This window comes from Cupressus sempervirens, chromosome 5, assembly GCF_028749045.1.
Source record: "Cupressus sempervirens isolate cs-2001-9-10 chromosome 5, ASM2874904v1, whole genome shotgun sequence".
NCBI lineage: Eukaryota > Viridiplantae > Streptophyta > Pinopsida > Cupressales > Cupressaceae > Cupressus > Cupressus sempervirens.
In genome coordinates, this window is record NC_143122.1 from 872183801 (window position 1) to 872197100 (window position 13300).

General features: G+C 36.1%; 2 non-coding genes across 2 annotated transcripts; both read right to left on the minus strand.

Moving 5' to 3' along the window:
- Window positions 1-289: 289 nt before the first annotated feature.
- Window positions 290-444, minus strand: LOC149558703 (U1 spliceosomal RNA). Its single transcript, XR_016352539.1, has one exon. It is a non-coding gene; the product is annotated as a U1 spliceosomal RNA (small nuclear RNA).
- A 5680-nt stretch (window positions 445-6124) lies between these two features.
- On the minus strand, window positions 6125-6286 carry LOC149558704 (U1 spliceosomal RNA). The gene has a single exon (XR_016352530.1). It is a non-coding gene; the product is annotated as a U1 spliceosomal RNA (small nuclear RNA).
- Window positions 6287-13300: the final 7014 nt, after the last annotated feature.

Sequence of the window (13300 nt, forward strand, 5' to 3'; positions counted from 1 at the left end):
GCCAAATTTACAATCTGAAAAGAAAAATCAAATACAAGACCGTTGCATGCTAAAACTTGGCAACTGCACCAAACACCATTGGAATTAGCTGGCTAAGACAAACATGAACCTTTGCACCTTTAAAGCTATTGGTTGGAACTTGGAACTAAGAAGAACTGAGTGGCTGAAATATTTCAGTTTCTCCCACTGCCGAAATATCTATCAAAACAGCAGTAAGTATTTAAATTATAATCAGTGTATATTATAATCAGATTATATACCTCCGCTTCAGATTATTTTTAAATTATCTGACACAAATTATGACGTGCACTCTCCACAATTTATGACGTGCACTCTCCACAATGGGAGATGCTAGGCAGAGCCCCTTTCTTCATGTGCAATGAAAGTGCTCTCCCTAGGCCACCGGCCTTTCTTATCACCGATTGACCGCACCCAGGTAAGTATTCTTTAACACTTCCCCTCCCCTCTTTTTTATACTGCGTCTTCTCCCCTGATTCCTTCTCCTCGCGCATGTGGGATCAATAGCAGTGCCCCTAAATCAGTACTTTTTCTAGCAGACCTTATTTACTCTATTGACCAGCGCTGTCTACATGTAGTACGTCCACTGTGCACCCTCGAGCAGCTCAATCCTTGAAAACCTGTCTCATTTCAAGTGGCTGTCATTGGGAGAATTATGTTTAGGATTTGGCAATGTGTAGATAATTCTGGTTTTGGTGCCTTCAGTATCAATGTCTACTAATGAATATTACCTGATGTAGTGCCTATGGCATCTTGCATGTCATCTTGCCATTTTAGTGGGCCAGATCTAGTAGTTCGACAGAAATGGAGTCCACCAAAGCAAAGAAAATAACTATGGAGTATAACACGAGGGGAAGACGCATAACCTCAATATATGGGAGGAGGAAGGGGCATCTAAAATATCAGCTTTTTCTCTGCTAGCAATGGCTAGGCCTGAACCTGAAGAGGACAATGAAATTCTAGATAAGCTAGTTTCGGAAATAGTACAAATCGATGTTTACCATTTGCTTCTAGGATGGCTCTACCAGCTTGACAGAAATCCATTCATTCACCACAGCAAAGAAAATACCTATGAAGTACAACACAAATCTAAAATGTCAGCCTTGTCTCGTACAGGCTTGAGCAACACCTACCAATTTTTTTGCAATTCCAAATTAACAAAGTAAACGAGCAACTTCATTGTGGTACTCAAACTGAATATTTTGATATTTCAAATGAACGAGGGAAACGAACCAAAGTGCCGCCCAAAACTTTATTGCTGGAAAGTAGATTTACCCAAATCAAAATTGCGCCCAAATTGTAAATGAAAAGACGATTCTAATCTATTTTCCACGCTCAAGTGATGAATAATTAGGCTAATTTTTAAGGCAAACTGAAACCGTGCACGAAGCGATACAGACGCCCCTGTATTCTGCTTTGTCCAAGCCAATGAAGAGCTTCGAAAAAGTCAAAATAAAGTGCCAAAAAAGGATGCCAAGGGGCGGAGGATGGGCGATCGCTGATAACAACACAATTTGCAACAGATACCAAAGAATGGACGGTCGCTGATATGAACACAATTCGCATCAAATACCAACTCCAAGTCGATTTCCACTCTTAAAAAGTCCTAGTTTGTCGCCTAGATGTTAGAAAATTGAACCCAACAAATTATAATGAATGCCAAATAACTAGCTCGGAATTTCAGATTCTAGTTTTGAACGCATAGATTGATTGACAGTCATTAAATTCTGGGCAAAATCGACTAGCAATGAATGTCTATTGCACCATAAATCAGAAATTTGCGCCAGAGTAGAGGTCATTTTACGGATGTTTCGTGACAGAAATATCACTTGTGATCTGCACGTGCAAAGGATCCAAAATACTAACAAAGATATTGCTTGACCTTAGCACGTTAATTTGCACGTTAATATGTAAGTACTTGATGAGTCATTGAGCAAATGAACACCCTTCAATGTCCTCTTAGATTAACTATCCAGTAAGATTCCAATGCCTTTCTTGCGAGTGTTGACACACCTTTGCAAACATTTAAATGCCATAAAATAATAGCACCGTCTTTGCAAAGAACACATGCCAGACCTAAATACTAGCAAGTATTTTAAACGCCAAAGAATGTTGAAATTCCAACACCTTTGATAGCACATGGCCTGTAATGTAAAATTTGCAGCTTCTATAGAAAAAGAAATGAGCCAAACACTAAAGCTCTGCTAGTTGCGCGCCAAATGTTGGCCGAAAAAATCGTGGATCGGCTAAATCAAATCAGATTTATACCAAAAGAAGCATGAATTTGATGCAAAAATGATGCCTGAACATTGGGACTATTTTGTTGGTCGAACCACTGTGATTGTAAATTGATGTCAGATATGAGTCGACTGCGGCCAAAAAGGTAGGATCATGACCTTCACAGTGCAAATTTCAAATGGCCTCCCCATCATCTTAATGCAGATTGTGTGAGAAATATAAATTTAAATTTAAAATTAATACTCACAACTTTAAATCTAAAAATTTGCTTGGCACTTAAAAAGTGCTTAGCACTTGAAAGTGCCGAGTGAGAGGGAATAGGTGCTGAGTGAACTCAGCACAGAAAGGAGCTCGGCATTTGAAAGGTCGGCAGCAATAGATGCCGAGTATGTTCGGCTCCAAAGAAAATGCTCGGCAACAATAGATGCTGAGTGAGCTCGGCTCCAACTAAAGTTTATAACTTAGAAAATTCCAACGTGAATGCATTCACCATTAAAACCAGAGAGCCAAAGCTTTAACCTTTCAACCAAGTTTCTCAAATACAACATACAAAGGAAGATCAATAGATTTAAGTATGCTTGCTTTCTTTCTATTCAAACTTTCATTAAACTATTACAAAATTTGGAAGCATTCGGCTTCAACCAGAAAAAACTTAAAATAACCCTAAACTGATAATACTTCAAACTTCAATAAACTTTTAAACCTGCAACTCTAATGGCTGCATACAAAGGTGCCTGGAGCAATCATTGCTTCAACAGGACAAAACCAAACAACAACAAACTTACTGAGTGAGGAAAGGAAACACGTGCAACTGTAGGCACAAACTTCTTTCCTTCTTCCTTCTCTGCTTAGCTCTGCAACTTCTCTCTGATCTGCTTGATCTGCAAACTCTGCTTAATGAATGAATGTAGAAACATTCCTTTTGTCTTCTGACCTAAAACGTTTTTCCCTCTCATTTCCAAATTCGAAAATCTCACCTACCATATTCATGTTTTTCTATCTGTTCTGTTGGTCGTCAGGTGGTAGGTGGGCGTTTGGCTCCAGAGGCAAGACAACCACCGTATTAAATTTTTCGACAGATTGAAGAGCAAGCAAAATATTGCAAATAATATAGTCGATGTTGCTCCAAATTCTAGAAGCTAGTAGGTTAAAGCAGACAAAAATATTGAAATGATAAATATATTGAGTGCAAAGGCTTACACATCATTTTTGACTTTTTTTTCTTAGATCTTTCGAATATTTGAACGTGTGAAGGAAATGCCTGCCAAGCTTATCTAACAAAACCTGAATGTAATGACATTGAGCAGATTTCTTCAAATATTCTCGCAACCTTTCAAAATCTCCTCAAAATCTTTGTAAAATTTTGTTAATTATTGTTAGTTGGACAGCTGTTATTTCTGGCCCGGAAATAGCAGCACTATTTATGGGTAGCTTGGACAGCTGTTCGTCCTTATCTATGAATAGCGGTTGTATTTATGGGTGGTTTGGACAGCTGTTTGTCCACTTGCCAAAAATTAATAAATGGTTATTATTTACTAATTTTAGTGATTCCTTTTGGACACTTTGCAACCAATTCTATTATTGGCTGTCGAGTTGTCTTAATCTCAGTCGTTGGTTAGATTTAATCTCGGTCATTGGTTTACCAATAGGAGTAGTATAGAAAGGGGTCATTGGGTCATTTGGATGGGGAGAAGCGAAAAGCTTTGGTGAAGTAATTTGCAGTGTTAGCAAACAGTCTTGCAGTGTTAGCAAGGGCACATTGAAGAAGCTTTCGTGAAGCAGTTTGCAGTGTTAGCAAACAATCTTGCAGTGTTAGCAAGGGCAAAGAAAGAAGCTTTGGGAGAAACGTTTGCAGTGTTAGCAAACAGTCTTACAGTGTTAGCAAGGGCGCAGTGTTAGCGCAGGGATAGCAGTGAGGAATATCAGCGGGAGAAATTAGGAGGTTGTCGGAGTTCTGCCAGTGTGAGGCAAGGAATTTTGTATCTCTTGATTTGCTGAAGTTTAATATAATTTCTCATCTGTAGAACTGGTTTTCCCTTAGGGGTTTTTCCAGGGACAATTTGTCCGAAAATATTGTGTTGATTGTGTTGCGCATTTCTTTCCGTATTTTAAATGAAGTTGCAGTTGTGTTATTTTTCGATATTAGCTGGGAATTTATTTTTCAGCAGTTTAATAATCATTTGTGATAGGAGATTAATAATCACAATAGTTTGATTTTTCACAAATTTCTCCAAATCTTCTAAAAATATCTAAAAATATTTAATGCCTCCATACATTTGAACATGAAAGACTTTACCTGATTATTGCTTATTTATGCCGACTTTGTATAATTTCACATTGATTTCGTTGATTTTTCCATAAATCTTATGTAAATATCTACAAAATTAAAAGCTAGAAAACAACAATAATGAGATTATTTATAAAAAAACATTTACCAATATAGTGTGCAAAGGATTAGAGACATCAAACTTTGCAATTTTTTTCCCTCGGATCCTTCAAATGTTTGCATGTGAGCAGGAAATGTCTGCCGATCTTGCTTGACAAAGCCTGAATGTAATGACATAAGCAGATTTCTTCCAATATAGTCACAGGCTTGCGAAAAATCCCCCAAATCTTTGTAAAGTTTTGCAAATCTTCTGTAAACATCTGCAAGTATTTGATACATTTGTACATATGAAGGCATAAACGCATATATTTGCAAAGATCAAAAAAGTTTTGCCAGATTATTGGTAAACTCTGCCAACTTTGGACGATTTCACACTGATTTTGGTCAATTCTCCCCAAATCTTGGCTAAATTTCTGAAAAAAAATTGATGCGTCTGTAGATTTGATTAAAAATGCAAAGATCAAAACAACGTTGACAATAGATCCATTTTGAACAATCGCTGCGGTGCGGGCGTTCCATTAGATGAAGTTTCTGAATTCCCGGTATTGTTATTGGTATGATAGAGTTCTGATCAGCGGTCTGTGCAATCGGCGTACAACCGGCCCCGTGTGTGTAATATCCCACCTTTATAGTGTGCTCTAAACATAAACCATATATATATAGGAGGGCATGACCCTGTTAAATGCAACATTATTTTAACAGGGTCTGTTCTGAAGGTTGTAGAATGTTCTCTGCATATCAAACTTAGATAAGCACCACAAATCTGATCTGACAGATTCATTGACCTTGTTCATGAACAGCATCTAAAAACAAGAAACCGATACACAGTCAGTTTATTATGTGAGTTCCAGGGTGTAATGTCCCTTTTCAATTCGTATATTGGCCAATGTATATAAACTGCTAATAAAGAAAACAAGTAGCTTTAGTTATATCAGAATTGTGCTGAGGAGCCTACTTTCAATTCGTTTATTGACCAATGTGTATAAACTGCTAATAGAGAAAACAAGTGGCTTTAGTTATATCAGAATTGTGCTGAGGAGCCTGCTTGGGTTGGGAGGTCCATAGTCTCCTCACTTCAATCCCGCTTTAATGTTTCACAGAAAGTAAATGATTAAGAAATCAAATGATAAATGGCACTGTCATTGGAGGAGAGATTATAATGATAAATGGCACCGTCATTAGAGGAGAGATTAAAATGAAAAAGGGCACCAGCATTTCCTTCAATCCGTGAATCCATACACGTTTCCTACCACATCATTTTCTTCCATTGCCAGGCATTTGCAATCAAGAAATCTCCCTATTTCAAATTATAGTTATAAATTTCCAAGAAAATTCGGAGATATAATTTGACATTCAGATGATTATTTGGTGCACTAGTAAGTATAATTTCAAAATCGATCTGAAGTTCTCCGTGCAGAATTAAGTTAGTTACACACCGCTCCCTCAACGAAATAGTAGATTTTAGCTTATCATTAGAATTGAGTGGGGGCCGCGCGGACGCGAGCCCCCTCTGTCACAAATTATGACGTGCACTCTCCATAGTGGGAGATGCTAGGCAGAGCCCCCTTCTTTATGTGCAATGAAGGTGCTCTCCCTAGGTCATCGGCCTTCTTGATCACCGATTGACCCCGCCCAGGTAAGTATGCTTTGAAAAGTGCCCTCGCCCTCTTTCTTATACTGCCTCTTCTCCCCTGTTTCCTTCTGCTCATGCATGTGGGATCAAAAGCACCGTCATTAAATCATGTAAACAGAATAACGACAACATTTACTCTATTGGGCAGCCTAGCAGTAGCAGCTCTATCTCCATGTATTGCAGAGTACATAAAACAATCAAAAGAAATTACCGTCACCATTTACTCTATTGAATTCGACGGGCAAGATTGAATGAACTTCACTTGATGCATTAAAATTTGCAAATAGCAAGTCGATCTCCAGATTCTCCTCACGCTTTATAGTCCGACTTTGTTGCCTAGATATCAATTAGCAAATTATGAGAAATGTCAAATGCCAAATAACAAGCATGGAATTTTAGATTCTTGCTTTGGAAGACTGATTGACGCAGAATTCAAGGCAAAAATGACTAACAGTAAATGCACTAAAACATAAGAATTTTTTGTCGAAATAAGGTCGTCTTACTGATGCTTCGTGACACAAATAACACTTGCGATCTGCACAAAGGTTTCTACAGCTTGGAAACGATCCACCTTGAAAAATTAAAGTTTAGGTGCTTGATGAGATGTTCAAATGAAACACAAAGGCAAATGAATGCCCTCGTAGATTTGACCATCCGGCAGGACTCCAGGGCCTTTCCTGCAAGTGTTCACACACCTTTACAATCATTAAAATGCTACAAAGTATCAAACACCGTCTTAGCAAATAAAACATGCTGGATTTAAATGCTAGGAAGCATTATAAATACCAAATAAATGTTGAAATTCCAACACCTTTCACACGCATAGGAGCACGTGGCTTGTATTTCGAAATTTGCAGGTTTTGAAGGAGAAATAAGCAAAGATCCTGTCGTAAACAATAAATCTTTTCCATATGCACGCCAAATGTTGGCCAAAAAACCTACAAATAGGCCAAATTAAATTAGATTCATGCCAAAAGAAATGGATATTGCAGGTCATGAAGTCGATGCAAAGATGATGCCACTGTAAATTGACGACAGACATGAGTCAACCACTGCCAGAAAGATAGATCTGCACCAATACAACATTCACAGTGCAAATTTCGAAGGACCTCTCCGTCGTCCTCATACAGAATGAAGAGCAACCCAAATTTTGCTAAAAAAACCAATCGCACCCCAAAATTTGAAATTTACCAGGCTAAAGCCGGACAAACAACAATATCAAAATGATCAGAAAATGTATCTACAAATATTGAGTGAAGGATTCAAGACGTGCACTTTTGCAATTGTTTCTCAGATCTTTCAATTATCAGCATGTAAGGAGGATATATCTGCCAATTTTGCTTGAGAAAGCCTGAATTTTATATAATTTAGCAGGTTTCTTCGAATAGTTTCAAGTATTTGCATGTAAGGAGGAAGTAGATCTGTTAATTTTGCTTGACAAGTGTAGGAGGTGGATGGAGTGGATAATTGACAAACATGAATGCAACGATAAACATTCAAATCAATAAGCAAAACAAAAAGACTCATTAAACTGTGCTACAGCACTTCATACTCATTAACATAACTAAAATCTATTACAAATCCTTAGGATGCTACAGCATTTGATCAACTCATGATCCACAATGATCAGATAAATATCTGATGCCTAAATCCTTACATAATGTCTCTATTTATAGAGGACTAGGAACAATCTAGATTGTAAACTATTATTCAAATTACATGTGAATAATATAAGAGATGGTGCTGGAAACTTCCATATTAAATATGGTAGTTGGGAGTCTGCATGGTTGGTAGTGGCCAGTAGAAAACAGCTTTTATTGTTCTTAATATAGTCTGACTACCGATAGTTTGGTGGTAAAAATTATGATCTACCAACACTCGCCTCTAATTTCTACCACAAATTACATCAAACTTCACAATATTCATTTTATCACTTAAATATTCAAATTGTTGTCTTGACCATAATGCCTTCATGATTATATATGCAAATCTTCAAACTTAATAACTACAACTATATTCTTCATATGATGTCTACAAACCTTTTGCTCTTTTTACTATAATAATCAGCAATTTTTCTTTTTTTTGAGCATTCTAGGTTGTGGCCTTCTACAATCTGCTATCGAGTAAAACCTTACTGATATCCACCAATGATTGCTCCAACAACTTCAAAATGCAATCATGGGTCTTCGACTGTGATGCCAATATTCCTTGATCAAATCAACCAATGTCTCCCACGGATCTATCTACTACAACAGGAAATAATGGTCTTCTTTCAACAATACAATTTTGAACAGCTTTCATTTGTCACAAATGGTGACATGGTTGCCCTTCCTTGACTTGAGTCACAATCTTTCTTCATCCATCACAAATGGTGACAAGATCCATTGACAACCTTGCTTCATCTGTCATAAATGGTGACAAGATCCACTAGAAATCTTGATTAGCTTCATCTATCACAAATGGTGATAGGATCTCTGCTTAATCTTCAAAAAATTTGATCATACAAGACCACCCAAGATCTTAATATGCTCTGATACCAGTTGTAGGAGGTGGATGGAGTGGATAATAGACAAACACGAATGCAACGATAAACATTCAAATCAATAAGCAAAACACAAAGATTCATCAAACTGTGCTACAACACTTTATACTCATTAACATAACTAAAATATATTACAAATCCTTAGAATGCTACAACATTCTATCCACTCATGATCCACAATGACCAGATAAATATATGATGCCTAAATCCTTACATAATGCCTCTATTTATAGAGGACTGGGAACAATCTAGATTGTAAACTATTATTCAAATTACATGTGAATAATATGACAAATGGTGCTGGAAACTTCCATATTAAATATGGTAGTCAGGTGTCTGCATGGTTGATAGTGGCTGATAGAAAACAACTTTTATTGTTTTTAATATAGTTTGTCGATAGTTTGGTGGTAGAAATTATGATCTACCAACAACAAGGCCTGAATTTAATGAAATTTAGTAGATTTCTTCAACTATTTTTACAACCTTGAAACTATCCCTTGTGTTTGTGGGAAATTTTACAAATCACTACAATTTTTCTATAAACAACTGAAGCTTATTGATGCCTTTGAAAATTTGAAGACATATATTTCTAAAGATTTGGAGAAAATATTGCAATTTCTCCTCAAATCGTTCAAGTATATGCATGTAGAGAGGAACTATCTGATAATTTTGCTTGACAAAGCCTTAATTTAAAGAAACTTAGCAGATCTCTTCCAATGGTTTTACTACCTTGCAAATATTCTTCAAGTCTCTGGAAAATCTTTACAAATCAATATAAATTCTGAGATAAACGTCATGAACAAATTAGAACAAATTATATGTAAACAAAAGTGCCACTACTTCTTACTATATTGTGAAGCCTAGTAGTAGTAGCTCTGTCTCCATGTATTGTACAGTAAAACAAACGGAAGGAATGATAAGGGCTTCAAACACAATTATTGTCTTTTAAAAAAATTAAGACAACCATCATAACCCATAATATAATTATTATATAGATATATTTAAATTTAGATTTGGTGGTGGCAAGGAAGAGCTTATAGGACTTTGACTTTCAAGAAAGTGATTTTTTTGTAAAATGACAAAAAGTAGATCATTAATGATTGTAAAAGAATTTTTAAACTAATATTTAACATTTTTTAGGTAATAATTTATTGTAAATTATATTTCTTAAGATCAAGCATAAACTAGACATTCAATCTTATGAATGAAATTAAAAAATTCATGAAAAAGATATTTTCAAGTGCCTACATGTTTGTTGGTAAATAGATTTGTCACTTGAAAATGGCCCAACGAAGTGTATGTGGCAAACTATTCACAATAGTTGGATAGGCCCTTAACGTGCGGTCTTCCTCTATGTTTAAAGGGGTAGCTCCCTCGTATGATATAATTTTGAAGATTTTTAGAAAAATGAAATTAAACTTTAAAAGATCAAGAGAAAGCCATTGATGACATATGCACCAGACGAATTCAAAGCTTTCCTGGACTAACTTAAACTGCTAATTACAACAATCAAGATCTACGTTTGAGAATTATCACTAGCACAATATTGATCCAAAGATTCATAAACATCTACACAATACCATGAAAATGTCACTACAAAGAGAATCAATATTTCTAACAATTTAGATTTGAAAGAAGAGAACTCAAATTGCACATTCCTTTATTTTCTTGCACCAGAACTTGAGAGGAATTTTTTGATTACAAAGACAAAATTTGTACACACTTTCCAAATATTATCTTCTAATCAAAATTTTAGCATAGTGTTCCCTTTTTCTAAAGTCCAAAAAGTCCCTTTACAAAGCCAAAAATGACTCCTTATATAGACATGGAGGTTAAGAACTACTCTTTCGTGGTTAATAACTACCTCCAAAATACATATTTTAGGAGAGGTTAATTAACCTCTACGTGAAATTAACCAAGTATGACTTGAAACCTAGACCCTACACCTTTCGAGGGGAAGATTGAATAATCAATCCTTGTTGATCTCCTTTTGATATTTGAATGATTTATTCAAGTTACGTCACTTTATTAATGAACGCATATCCTTCTTTTCATGAAGAGATCAAGAGCATGTACGAGTGCACTGAATACTAACTTTATGTTCACACTTTCTCCAATTGTGCTTATATCTACCAGCTGTGTTTTTCTTTCATGATGACATCTATTGAAAGGTTGGCCCTTATATAGACACAAGTACCAAAATTCTCATTTGTCTTGCAATTATCACATATTGTGTGAAAGTATCTCATAGCATTCCATTGAAACAATTAGGTGCCCGATCTATAATTTGATTCATGCCTCCACACATATTTGATAAAATTTGATGAACTTTATATTCATGCAATTACTTCATCCCCAAGAGATGGGATTTTATTGACTAATTCCAATGCATTGACTTCAGCTACCTGTTCATGTAAGAAATGTGCCCTTCCTCTATAGTTTTGATGTAATTATGCAATGGTGAACATATTCTCACAATCCATCCTTATCCTTGACATATATGTATCCTCCTTGAGACATTGTTTTAGATATATTAGATGCTTTGTCAATATGGAGGGGATACTCAATTTGTGGAGTCCAAGATTACATCTCATCACATTATATCTTATGCTCAAACATTAACATCTATTTGGCACTTTCTCATGTTTTTCATCATCCTTGTGCAAGACAACACTTCCTCCTTGGCACGCATTGAGTTAGTGATGGTCTATTCCTCGTGATTGCATGATCTATTTGACTTCTTCCTTTGTGTAACCCATTCATAAGGCATAAATGAATATATCTTATGCTCTACCCATCATATTCATTCCACATCTTGTAATGATTCTCGATATGTCTTTGCAGTCTATTCCTTCCATTAGTGTTGAGTGTTTCAAACATCTGCCACCCACTCCAATTTGAACACTTTAATATGCTATAAATGCCTCACTTAATAGTGTCTTCTCTAACAATGCTCTATAAGTCGAATCAAGGATGGAAAATGAGTTTTAACTCACCAGAGAATTTGAATGCTCTTTTCCAAACTGCATACATTAACTATATATTTGTATCTGGAGTTTGCATAAAATATTTTGATAAGGACCATGTGGTTTATCTTGCATTCATGATTGAAGATTAAATCAAACACTTCCTGCTCATCCTCTTGAAACTTAACTCCCAAATTCTTAACTATATATGTAGTTATCGCTTATATTGTGAGGCAGATAAAACAAGTGAATGAGAATTCAGGTAATGCAATGCCACCTATGTGCAAATTGGAGGTGAAGTGTAGATTGTGCATGCCCTCCAAAACTCCAAGCTCTCTCCCACTGAAGGCTTTAAATCTTTCATTTGTGCATGATTATTGTATCTCACGGTTTACATAATCATTTTATCTCACTTCTAAGGGGTTCAATGATCACATTCCAATTGCACACTTCATCAAACAAGTTAGATCCAATCCCATGTGCTTTTTCAATGGTTTTTGAATCTCCTTTGGAAGAACACCTAATATTACTTCACTTCTATCAATCTCATGCGGTGACCTCTCTATCAAGGCATTGAAACAAATGATTCAGGCCTCCCTTCACTGTGGCACCTCTTTGAGCTTTCTTCATTCCACATGGGCGTGATGTCCTCCAATTCCAACACGATGATTGTGTTCTCCCAACATATATGTAAACCACTGCTTGTGCAACAATATAAGTGGCGATGATAGCCAATGCATTGAACATGATGCTAATCATCTTCTTACAGAGATATTGGGCATTCCATGGGAGAAATATAAAGCTCATTGGAGAAAGTGTGGTGCTATATCTTCTATGTAAAACAACTTTCTCCATCCCCACATGATGGATAATTTGCAAGCCTTGTTGATGCTTGTCTTTTGAATGAAAGTTAGAAAATCTTATTAACCAATATCACAGTGTGTTGGTGTAAATATGTATTTACTATTTACACTTACTTAAGTTTACTTAGGTTAATGCATATTTTTATTATTTATTTATTAGCCACCTAGGAGTATGTGCACTCTTGTGATTTGTCATGTTGACAACATTGGAGTTTGCACCTATTTTATGCACATGGTGTCTACAACCTTGTCATTCTTATCCACTCATCTAGAATGATGGATAAGGCATGTGCTTAGTTGTCATGATGCTTATCTTATCTCCTAGTTCTTTTCTATTGACATTCTAGGTGCTTCCTAAGAGGCCTTTATATATAGGCACTCCTAGTGTACTCTTAACATGGCATATTGAGTATATTGTCATTCTAATCATACTCTCTCTCTCTCTCTCTCTCTCTCTCTCTCTCTCGGTCTACAGTTGTGCTTGTTTTTGAGTTCTTAGTTCTTGGGTGAATTTTGCCCTTAGGCAAATTCTTACATGGTATCAGAGGTATACCAAATTCTTACATGGTATCAGAGCCATACCGAATTCTTACATGGTATCAGAGCTCTTGGAGATTTTCTCATCACATAGCCATTCAAGACCATTGTTGCTTC